The sequence below is a fragment of the Belonocnema kinseyi genome, chromosome 8 (assembly GCF_010883055.1).
Source record: "Belonocnema kinseyi isolate 2016_QV_RU_SX_M_011 chromosome 8, B_treatae_v1, whole genome shotgun sequence".
NCBI lineage: Eukaryota > Metazoa > Arthropoda > Insecta > Hymenoptera > Cynipidae > Belonocnema > Belonocnema kinseyi.
In genome coordinates, this window is record NC_046664.1 from 70247648 (window position 1) to 70259039 (window position 11392).

An 11392-nucleotide genomic window follows, 5' to 3' on the forward strand; every position below is an offset into this window, starting at 1 on the left:
GGCGGAGCAACCACTGGATTACAATCAGTGTTAACCTAGTTAGTTAAACCTCTACTAACTTAATTTTTTAATTATTCTTGTAGGAGGAAGCTGACGGGTTCTATGCGTCGAGGACGACGTGATATTCAGGAACGGCCGAATGTGAAGACCTATTTTTAGAATCTTCTGAGCGAGTAGCCGAAGGTTGTCCCTGAAATATGCCACGGAGAAGCTATCGTTGGCGACTCATACGTCATTGTTTAGTCTAGGACCCTTTGGCGCCTAGAACCCTACGGTGTATCAAAAACAAAAGTCTCCAGGTGAAGTGGAGAAAACGACACATTCGCTTGGAATCGTCGTCCTGAGCGGATGCTTAATTTGATTGATCCGAATATAATAATTATTCATTAAATGTCTTAAAGTACTCCTTATTTTTATAAACTATTGATAGGAGTTTTCACAATATAATTTTTATAAATATTTCGGACTTTGATTTTTTTTACCTACACTTAAAAAAAATTGTTTATAAATAAATTGAACTTTTTTATTTCAAAAGAAAAGACGTTTTGCACGTTATTCTACATTTTTTCTGGAGAGAAATGCATTTGTAGCTGTAAAAACACGTAAGATGATTAAAACACAAGATGGGCGCGTTATAATGCTTGCACTCTCAAAAGAGATTTAACTGTAAAAAAATAATTCACTACGCAGGTCACTTACGAATGAGAGACTAAGAGGTTCAAGGAAATCTCACTAAAAATATGTCGACATAAAGATTGTAGAAAAAGTTGCAAAAATAGATTTTTTTCTGATAAAAATCTCCTTTTGCTCTGCTGGGAATCGAACCACAGGTATTCTGAATGCCGGAATATAATACAGATAATATCATTCGATATTATTTGTTTATTTAATAAACAAATGCATAGTTTAGGCATTTGTAGACAGTAAGTAATCTTCTTTTTACTATTGCCTTCATATGATATCGCTGGATACTTTGCAAAAAATATTTCCGCGGCGTTGATATTTTGTTAATATAATTTGTTTATAACAATAAGATATGATATCCTATTCACTATTTATATTCTTTAGATACTTCGACATTTATTTTCATCGAGAACTGGATTATTAAGTTATTTATTTAAAGATAAAAAATAATAATTAAAAAATGTCTCAGTTTCGCTCTTTGTTTATTTATATGTAGAAAATAGATAATAATTTTGAATAGTAAATTCTCGATTCAACTTGTGCGACGACTTACGTGTTTTTCGTGTGCTTGTGTTATTATCAAAATATTTCCATATTTTCAAGGAATTTCAATGGATTAAAAAAAAATTGTAGGATTTCAATAACCAGTTAGAAGGCATTTTAAAGGACTTTCGAGATTGTCGAGAATTAAAAATATCCTGAGAAATTTTCAAGCGCTCACTGAAAAAAAATGGTTAGTTGCGACAAGAAGCCCCTTATTAGTAGAGTTGGTATAAGCTACGACAACTACTTCGATGGTAACAGTATCTAACCAGTTTTATACGGTAACAAGTCGCCGTTAGTCATCCTATGAAGGTTATATTAGTGAGGAAAGTAATTGAAGTCACAACAAATAAATTAGTTAAATTTACCAGCAATTTATTTTCCAAGAAATAAAAGTTGTAAAGGTTACAAGTCTTGCCCCTTGGCGATATTGGCAGATCTGAATTCTGTCTGAGCAGTGCTGCCAACATTCGCATCGAAATGTTTCGTCATGTTTTCGATGATCGCCATTTTAATCTGAACCTCTCCATATAATGTGTAAACACTTGGAAAATATTGAAGAGCATCGTATAGATCCTTAGGGCTTCCTCTACGGTCTACGAATTGGACACCTTTTCAAGGAGGCCTGTTTTGAAATAATCGTGAAATTCATATTTTTCATAGGATTTATTTCCAGTTACTTTGTTTGTTCATGGCAAATTTGATTGATTGATAACCTAGATACAAACTCGAAGTGTCAAATAAGTTCAACGAATACTTCAAAGAGGCCTCCGTGAAAAGGTACCCTAATTTGTATAAATACATCATCGTGACAATTGAGCTTTCCAGCTGGATGAATAAAATGATATGAATTGTAAGAAAATATAAGATTGAATAGTAATATTATATAAGATAATATAATAGTAATAATTACTACTTTAAGTTCTCTCTTTAAAGCCCGCCTGCGTCTCCGGCAATATTCCTTTCCCCTCAACATCCTTGTGCAGCCTATCTGCTGACACTATCGCGTATATTCTGTACGCAGTATTCATGAGCGTAATTCCTCTATAATTTCCCTGCCTCTTCCTATCCTCTTTCTTATACAGTGGTACGATTAACCCCTCCCTCCACCATCTTGGGAATCCCTCCCCCATCCATATTTTGTTCACTACCCTATTCAGCCTGTGCCTTAACTCTTGTGTGCCAAAGAGCCACGCTTTGTTCTCTACCCCGTCCATCCTGCTGCCTTAGATTTTTTCAATTTCCCTATTTGCTTCTCTATCTCCTCGTCGTTCAGAACCTCTCAATCTACCTCCCTCCTTTTTCTAATCCCCTCATCTCTCTTTCGTGTATCTGACCCCTGAAATGAATCCTTAAAAAATTTCCTCCATTCGTCGCTCCCTATCTTGTCACTTATCGCCACCCTACATTTCCTAAACCTATTAATTACCTTCCACACTTCCCCTTCTATCTTAACACTTCTCAACTTCTCTTCCAGCTCTTTTTCTTTTTCCTGCTCTTTCATCTTACACGTCGCCCTAAACTCCTTCCTCATTTCTACGTACTCCTCCCTTTTCGCGGTTTCTTCCTTCTACATCCTGTACTTCTTTTTCACCTTCCTCTTCATCATTGTACATTTCCTATCCCACCACGGCTTCACCATTCCTTTCTTCTTCCTCCTAAATACCTTATTTTGCACATAACCTTTCGTGTTCTCTTGTAGATCCTCCCATATCTCGTCCACCGACTCCCCCTCAAAGCTTACGTTGCCCAACTGCTCCTGATACTTCTCTATCGCCTCTCTCGTCCATGGCACGCTCTCCCCTAACGACCCTTCTTCCCCACCCTGCCTTTTGCCAGCCTCCCCTCGTATCCACAAACCTAATGGTTGAGGGTCTGATTCCACCCTCCCTTCCACTGCGAATTTCTCTATCTCCCTTCTTTATTTATTATCTTATCCTTCGATTTTCTTTCAAAGTTCTTCCCTTCCCGATACAGGCCCACTTCCCGTCCAATTCTCGCATTAAAGTCTCTCTCCATTACCACCAAACCCTCATCTCTCTTCCCTAGTAAGTTTTCTACCCTTTCTTTAATCCGTTCCATTTCATCCTTATCGTACACAGTCACAAACTTATACATCGCCCCTCCTATCTTTACAACCCTCATTTGCACGCCCTCCCCCTCTCCCTCTAAATGAACTTCTTCCTCTAATCCATCCCTAGACCCTGTTATAATTCCCCTACTAGCCCTTCCTTTCCTTTTTACTTTATCCGCCTCCTGTAGCCTCCACCTATACCCCCTTGGCAACTTTCGCTCTATTTTATCCCATTCCTTTCTCTCTACCCACGTCTCTACCAGTCCAATCACATCAAATTCCTGAATAAAATTTTTAATAATTCATGTTCGCCATATTGTATCCGACATTTTGAATTTTTCAAATCCAACAGCAGATTTAAAATAAGCGACCCCAGAGACCTATGTACCACTAATTTTATCGAGGTAAAACCATTTGTAATTTTCATGTCCGCTATCTTGGATCCGAAAGTTTTAATTTTAAAAATTTAACATGATATATGAAATCAGCGAATCCAAAATCCTAACTAACACCAATTTTATTTAGATCTAAACATGTTTACTATTTCATGTCTGCCATATTGGATCCGCCACTTTAAAATTTGAAAATCAAACTTCAGATTTGGATTCAGCGACCCCAAAACATTCACCGTGTAAATATCACATGGTTCCGAAGTGTTGTTTCCCGAAAACATATTTGGCACGATATGTTTTTTTCACCTGAATGTGATGGGGCCAAATATATTTCAATAATTGCAAGGAATTTTAAAGAATTTTCGAGATTTTAAAGAAAATTGGAAAATTTGATGAATTCTTCAAGAGCTTCAAAAAATTTTCCAATGGATTCGAAAAAATGTCAAAGGATTTGAATAATTTTAGGGTCTTTTTGAAAATTCCAAGGAATTTTTAGAAGCTTTATCAATTTTTAAGAAATTTCAAAAGATTTTAAAGGATTTTGTTTCACATTTTAACAGATTTTTAAGTTTGAAAAAGGATATAAAAATGTCGAAATATTCTACAAATTCCTTAGAAAATTGCAAAAAATATTAAATTTGGTTAAAGATTGGAACTATTTTAGGATATTGAAGAAAAAATCCAAGGCATTTTCAAGAACTTTAAACAAATCTAAAAGCATTTAAGAGAATTTGAAATATTTTAGGTAATAAAAAAAATCTACTTTTTGGTTGTAATTTAATCTTTTCTAGTTGAATTCTACTGTTTTTTATTTCAAATTAAAATCTTTTTTGTTTGCAATATCAACTATTACAGTTTTCATTGATATTTCATTAACGATATTGCCGATTTCGATTGTCACAATCGAATAGCTTTTTATGTTTTCATCCTACTTCTTTTTGATAAATTCTTTAACTGCGAGCAGTTCGCTCTTGAATTGCAAAATGTAATATTAACCTCAAAATCTCAATAATTTGCTACCGCATTTTATATCAGCAATGAAATTTTATAAAAAATTTCATGCATCACAGGAATAATACTTAATGTTAATGTATATATTGAATGCAAATAATAACTAAAACATTAACTCATAACTAAAAATACATCAATGTTACACTAACTTTACTCAATATCAGAAAAGTACCATTAAACTCCTTGCACTTCACCTTCACGACAAAACAGCTGTATAAAATATATAGGCTTCTAATGTTTTATGTGCTTTTAAACAATATATGGTTTAAGAAATGTGGGATTGAATTTATTATGTTCAGGTTTATGGATGTATCGGGTCTTCATATCTGCCGACAATTTTGCCAAATACTCAATGTTTATTTTATAAAAACACAATTTTGAAAACCTCCAACAACAGATACATACTATAGGGATGTACGGGAACTTTCATTATCACCCAATGGTCGGCGAGAAATTAGTTTTTGACCAACTAAAAAGCAACTTACAACCAAATAGTTGAATTCTCAATCAAAAAGATGAATTTTCAAGAGAGAAGTTTTATATTTTCAACAAAATACGGGGATTTTCAAACAAATAATTCCATTTTTAACTAAAAAAAAACAAGGTTCAATAAAACATATTAAATTTTAAACAAAAATAGAATAATTCAGTTTTTAGTATATAAAAGTTAATATTTATTTTTAAAAAATGAAATTTTCTACAGGTTATTAAAAATTTTAACCAAAACAGGCACATTCACTTCAAATCAGGCAGGTTCTACACATTATATAGTAGAATCTCTTAGCGATTAACATTTTTTATAGTAAATTATGCAAGACGTTTTTTCTGATATAAGACAAAAAAAAATGAAATTTGGACTTCTCTGTTATGAATAATAAAAAACAGATTAATTCTTCACCCATAAAATAATTTTTAACTAAAAAAATGAAGTTTTAACAAAAAAGATTAATTTTGTATTAAAAAAAATCTTTTTTAACAAATAATATAATTTTCAATGCAAGAACAATATTATAAAAAGTATTTAAAATAAAATTTACTTAAAATCAGGCAGGTTCTACACATTATATAGCAGAATCTTTCAGCGATTAACATTTTTTTATAGTAAATTATGCAAGACGTTTTTTTCCGATCTAAGAGAAAAAAATCGAATTTGGGCATCTATGTTAAGAATAATAAAAAATAGATTAATTTTTTAACCATAACATCAATTCTCTACAAAAAAAAAACTATTAGTTTTCAACCAACAATGATATAATTAAAATTTTCCTTAAAGACATTAATTTTTAACAAACAAAAAAAAATCAAAAATATCAATTTTTAATTCCAAATTGCAGTGGTCTTCCACAAGTGAGATAGTTAAGTTTTCAGTCAGAAAATTTAATTTTTAACAAAAAAAAAAAAAAAAACGGAATGTGGAACTTAATAGTTTTGTTCTTAATCACGAAGATGATTTTTCAAACAAGAAGACTAATTTCCAACCAAAATAACGAATTTTCATCGAAATATGTGCATTTTTAAACAAATGGTTGAATTTTCTACTACAAAAGATCAATTTTTAACTTCAAATATCAATTCTCTACCAAAAATGGTATAATCCAATTTTAGCTTACATACATTAATTTTTGACTAACTATAAAGGAACATTCAACAAAATAGTTAAATTTTCAATCAAAAATATGAATTTTCAAGGAAGAAGTTTTATATTTCTAACAAAAAACACCAATTTTCAACAAAATACATCAATTTTCAAACAAATAATTCCATTTATAACTAAAAAAGATCAAGGTTCAATAAAAATATTCAATTTTAAACAAAAATAGAATAATGCAGTTTTTAGTTTAGGAAAGCTAATATTCAATCAAAAAAATGAAATTTTGTTCAGATTATTTCAAATTTTAACTAAAACAGATGAAATTGACACCAAATAGTAGAAGTTTTAACAAAAAAGATGAATTTTCAATCACAAAGATTAATGTTCTATTGAAAAAATTTTTTAAATATATAACAGAATTTTGTAGAAATTGTTGATGTAAGCTGTTGGCTTTAGGGTCAGGTGAATTGAAAGAAATTAAGTTGTTTTAACTATTTCGGCACAAAATGGTGGCCTTCATCAGTGAATTTTATTAAATCTATGAAAAGTACACAATATCTTGTAGGTGCGCAGTTTTACAATTTAAAGCATTATTTTTTGAATAATATCTTAGTTGTGAACTAATAATGAATGAACATTAATTTTATATAAAAAAATACGATGTTTGAAACAAATCATTGAATTTTCAACACAAAAATATCGATTTTCAATTCGAAATTTCAATGTTTCACCGAAAGTGAGATTGTTAATGTTTCAGTTTAAGAATGTAAGTTTTAACAAAAAAAAAAGGAATTTGCACCTTATCACAAAGATAAATTTCAAACCAAGAAGACTTATTTCCTACCAAAAACCTAAATTTTTGTTGAAATATGTGCTTTTTCAAACGAATGGTTGAATTTTCACGTAAAAAAGATCAGTTTTTACTTTCAAATATCAATTCTCTAGCATAGATGGTATAATCCAATTTTATCTCACATAAATTAATTTTTAACTGTCTATGAAGGAATTTAAAAAAATTTTTCTACTTGAAAAAGTTGGTTTAAAAAAATTAAATTTTTAACAAAAAAGATCCATTTTTTTTAAATATCATTTTCCTATAAAAAATGGTATAATCGAATTTTCTCTTAAATACATTTTTCGCAAAAAAAGGAAGTTTTAACAAAATAATAGAATCCTCAAAAAAATGAAATTTCAATTAGGAAGATTATTTTTCTACCAAGAATGACAAATTTTCAAAAAAATTCTGAATTTCCAAATGCTGTATGAAAACAGATGAATTTGTTTCCAAATAGTGCAATTTTTAACAAAAAATATCAATTTTAATCCAAAAGGATTAATTTTCTACCAAAACAGAAAAATTTTAAAAATTGAATTATTGGGTAAAAAAGATCAATTTTCAATTTAAAATATCAATTTTCAACAAAAATAGTAGAAACAAAATTTCTTTTAAAGAAATTGGTTTTTGACAATCTGAAAAAGATTTTTTCTAAATAACTAAATCCTTAATGAAAAATATTAATTTCAACCAAGAATATTACTTTTATACCAAAAATTACGAAATTTCTACAAAATCTACAAAATTTCAAACAAATATATGATTTTTATCTAAAAAATATCATTTTTGAAAAAAGTAATATAAGTAGATTTTACCATTATAGAAATTAATTAAAATATATACATAAATTTAAAGAAAATAATTGAATTTTCAATCAAAAAGGTTCGTTTTAAACCGAAACAGACGAAGCTTCAATTATGAACTTAATATTCAACGAAAAACTGGGATGTTTCAGTTTTTAGTTTAAAAAATCATTTTCAATTTAAAGAAGTGTAATTAAAAGAAAATATCCGAGTTCTCTGTCAAAACAGATTGTAATTAAAAATATCAATAAATTTTTAACCAAAAATGGAAAGTTAAATTTTCACTTGAATAAATTAAGTTTGATAAAATAAGGATTGTCCGAAAAATTGTTGAATCCTAAATCAGCAAGATGAATTTTCAAACACTGTGATTAAAAAATTTAATTTTTTTACCAAAAATGTCATAGTTGAATATTCTGTTAAAAAAATTAATTTTCAACAAAAAAAACAGTGTTATGAAAATTATTTCAAAGGAGATCGAATCCATTTAACATTAGGTAGGTTCTGCACTTCGAGTCGCTGAATCGATCTAGAAAGGGAATTATGTTGTTTTTAGATTAATTTTAAGAGAACGTTTTTTTTGCTGTAAAATAAATTCTATGTTCAAAAGATTAATTTTTAACCAATAAGATTAATGTTTTACAAAAAAGACGAATTTTCAACCAATTACTTGATTTTTAAATTATACTTAAATTAAATTGAACTATTTTTAAATTAAAGGTTAAAATATCTACAATTGTAATTTGGTAGTTGTGAATTATCTTTTGTTTAAGCTCCTTTGTTGAGGAATCAATTATTTTGTTTAGAATTTGCCTTTTTTGTTTGCATTCGACTACTTGGTTCAATGTTAAACTAATTGAGTAAAAATGGATATTTTTTGTGCTAAAAATTCATAATTTTATTTGAAAATTTAATTCTTTTGTGGGAAATTCTTTCTTTCTTTGGTTGAAAATTAATTTTTTTGTTGAACATTTCTCTAATTGTTTTAAGGTCAAACGACTATGTAGAAATTAATTTTTTTTGGTTAAAGATTCATTATTTTAGTTAAAAATTTTAAAAATTTCTTGAAAAGAAGTTTTTGGTTCAATTCAGCTGTTATTGTTTTAAAATAATCATATTTTTTAGTTTTTGGTTGAAAATTTATCTACTTATTAAAAAATTTAACTATTTTGTTCAAATGTTAGGTGTTTGGATGAAAATGTACTTATTTGTTTGAAATTTCGTTAATTTTTTTAAACTGAAAATTAAACTTTTTCATTTTCAGTGTAAACGGTTTTGTTAAAAATTGGTCTTTTTAATGAAAGATTTGCATTTACAACCGAATAATTTAACTTTTAACTAAATACTTAAATTTCCAACTTACAAATATAAATTTTAAACTGAATAGCCAAATTTCCAACCTGCAAATATAAATTTTAAACTGAATGGCCAAATTTCCAATCTTAAAAAAAAAAGAATTTCAACAAACTAATTACATTTTTAACCAAAGTTGAATTTTCGAACAAGTATGTAAATTTTCAACAAATTAGTTGAATTTTTAACCTGCAAATATGGATTTTCGATAGAAAATGTAATATTTGATAGTTCAACGAATGCAGATGCTGCCAAGAGATGCATTGTAAAAATAAGGATTACGAATTTTGAATCATAAAGATTAATTTTCTGTAAGAAATTTGAATTTAAACCAAAAGTAGAAACGTTACTTTTTCGCACAAAACATTAATTTATTTCCGAAAAAAAAAGAATTAAAAAAATAGTACATTTTTTAACCAAAGAGATGAGTTTCCACTAAAACTATGAATTTTTCTTCTAGAAAAACGAATTTTCAATAAATAAAAAATTGTCAGTTAGGAAATAAAAAAATGTATCCCAATCCTTCAACTTTTAAGTCAAAAGAATATTTTTCTGTAAAGCATAACACCTTTCCCCACCATCTACCTCCATAAAACACATTTTTCACAACTCCTTCACCCCACACGATAAATTTTCAAGAATTTATTGGTTTAAAGTGTTATTTTTAATAAATAATTTCATTAATTTCAATGTAATTTGAAATATAATAATTATTAGTTCAATTTTAAAGGGGAGACTTGACCAAGATTTTCAGGGGAGAGTTTACCAAGTGGCAACAAGCTTATTACGTGTGTTTTTCTACCTACAAGAAAATTGATTACACCGACACACAAAAAAGTGGTCTGTCTGACAGACTACACTAGCATATCTAAATGTTTTTGAGGTCGCTAAATTCAAATCCGGTGTCGAAATAACCAAGTTGGCTCGTATTTTTCTGAAAAACGAAAAAATAGACGTAAAATCGACAAAAACAGCAATTTTTCAGGTATATTTTTGCAAAAAAAAAAATTTTTTTTCGCCCGATGGACTTAACCAACATATTTATATGTATTTTGGATCGCTGAATACGAATCTGAGGCCCAAATAACCAATTTGGCTCATACTTTTTCGAACATCGCAAAAATAGACGGAAAATCGGCGAATACAGCGATTTTTCTTGTATACTTTTGTAACAAAAAATTTTTCATGTCCGGTGATCTAAATCAGCATATTCTTATGTTTTTTGGGTCGCTGAATCCGAATCCGGGGTTACAATAACGCAGTTGGCTCATATTTGATCGAAAAATGCATAAATAGAGGTAAAATCGACGAAAACAGCGGTTTTTCGTGCATATTTTTGCAAAAAAATATATCTTCATCCCCGGTGGACTTATTCAGCATATCCTTATGTTTTGGGGTCACTGATTCTGAATCCGGGGTTTAAATAACCCAGTTGGCTCATATTTGATCGAAAAACGCAAAAATAGATGTAAAGTCGACGGAAACAGCGATTTTTCGTGTATATTTTTGCAGCAAAAAAAAATTTCTTGACCGGTGGACTTAACCAGCATATCTATATGTTTTTTGGGTAGCTGAATTCGAATCCGGGATCCAAATAACCGAGTTGGCTTATATTTTTTCGAAAAACGCAAAAATAGAGGTAAAATTGAACAAAACAAATGACTGTGAACAAAACAACTGATAGATCCCGCTCGAACTTCACGTCAAAACAAATTACTGTGAAACAAACAAATAAAAGATCGCGCTCGAACTTCACGTTATAAAGAGGGCAGTGGTGACAATCTCTTTAAGCATTCTTCTTAATATGACTTCAGCACAGTTTTAAAAACCATTAACAGTTTCTTTTTTTTGTGTTTTAAAATCACTAGTTTACTATGCTATACTTATACTATTACTATTAACTCCCAAATCAAAACAGATCATGTCTTCTAAGCGCTGTTTCAATTCCAATTTATCCACTTCCACTATAGCGCATAATTGTGAGGGTGACCCAGATTCATTTTGCTACATACTAGGCAGTCTGATAAGTCCCTGAAAAATGAAACACGGAGACGTTTTTTTGGCCAAAGTCGGTTTTATTTTTCAACATACTCTCCTTTTAGGTCG